Raw genomic sequence first — 1,751 nt, 5'->3', positions numbered from 1 at the left:
TGTGTGTGTGTGTGTGTGTGTGTGTGTGTGTGTGTGTGTGTGTGTGTGTGTTTTGTGTGTGTTTGTGTACGTGGTGAAACACCGAAATAATGTGCCAGGATCTGGACAATAACGATTTATCTTACATTTTCGTATCTTAGTTCTGACGAGTTATACAGATCTCTGTATATCACTATAGTTGTGTTTAGCATTATCGATAAATCTTTGACTAGTCAATATACATGTACGTGCATTTTCTTGAAAAGGTGCACTACTTGCACTTTGTTATGTTTATTTAGTAGGTCATCTTTCATTCTTTTGATTTTTATCTATTTTCTTCTAGTTAAAGTCAAGACTTAGTTTATAGATCAAGCTTTTCTGAACACGGAAAAAATGCATCTCAAAACTAGTGAAAGTGGAGTCAGTTTGACCACTACATAGACCTAAGTCATGATATTCTAAACCGCTCAACTATCGCTCCTCAATCTCGCCAAGTACTCACAGTATTCTGATTATCAATGGAGTTTTTGTGTTGTTGTTGTTGGGTTTTTTTCCCGTTCAACATAAAAGACCAGGTTGCAGACATAGTCCTTCGACACAACTTCAAACTGCAGCATACTTTTACTCTATAAACAAACTTTGTTTCAAAACCAGTTGTTATTGTAAGTGTCAGTTTGAACTACATCTATATGTCAGTTAGAACAATGTTATGTCAGATAGAACTTTAGAACTATATTATGTCAGATAGAACTATGTGTCAGATAGAACTATATTATGGCAGATAGGACTATGTGTCAGATAGAACTATATTATGGCAGATAGAACTATGTGTCAGATGGAAATATATGATATCAGATAGAACTATGTGTCAGATAGAAATATATTGGGTCAGATGGAACTATATAATGGCAGATAGAACTATATTATGACAGATAGAACTATAGTATGTCATATAGAACTATAGTATGTCATATAGAACTATAGTATGTCATATAGAACTATAATAATATGTCAGTTAGTAGTTAGTACTATTTGTCAGATAGAACTATACATGTCAGTTAGAAATAATCTTGCGGTGAATAACCGAGCAGCCGCTTTCCGTTACCATGGTTACCCATGCCAAAGGGCTGATGACAGTGGATTAAAAGTCCCAGGTAGGCTCATTTTATTCTCTTGCCTTGAACGGGTTTTACTTTTCTTTCTGAGTTTAGCAGATGCCTACTTTCATTTCTGTTAGTAATATTGCTGTTGTTATTACCACTATTACTAGTATTATTGAAGTTGTTGTTGTTATTATTATAATAATTATTATCATTATTATTATTATTATTATTATTATTATTATTATTTTCATCATTATCACCATTACCATTTATCATATTATTACTTTGATCATTACTCAACAACGAGTGTGGTTTCGTGTAACGGTATTACTAAAGGATATTATGTAAATACTTTTTATTCTTTATAAATTATGCAAAATCGACACATGCGACCACTCAAAGTTGAACTACCGTAAGGAAGTAAGCCAGTTTCGCCTGTTCAAATGTTTGTCGAAATGGTGGGTATGTTATGAAAATTTTGTCCATTTAAAATTCTGTACAAACTTGTATCGTGCTATGAAATACAATGTACATGTATTATGCTGTCACATCTTTGATTTGAAAATGATCCTACCATTTACTAAGTCAACGCTTTTGTACAAGACGTCGCAGAAGTCTTTTTATGTATATATAACATGTGTGTATCTAGGTATATTATATGTATATATA

Source organism: Aplysia californica, unplaced genomic scaffold (assembly GCF_000002075.1).
Source record: "Aplysia californica isolate F4 #8 unplaced genomic scaffold, AplCal3.0 scaffold00476, whole genome shotgun sequence".
NCBI classification, from domain to species: domain Eukaryota; kingdom Metazoa; phylum Mollusca; class Gastropoda; order Aplysiida; family Aplysiidae; genus Aplysia; species Aplysia californica.
The sequence above is the reverse complement of the archived record's forward strand: the minus strand, read 5'-3'. Positions refer to the sequence as shown.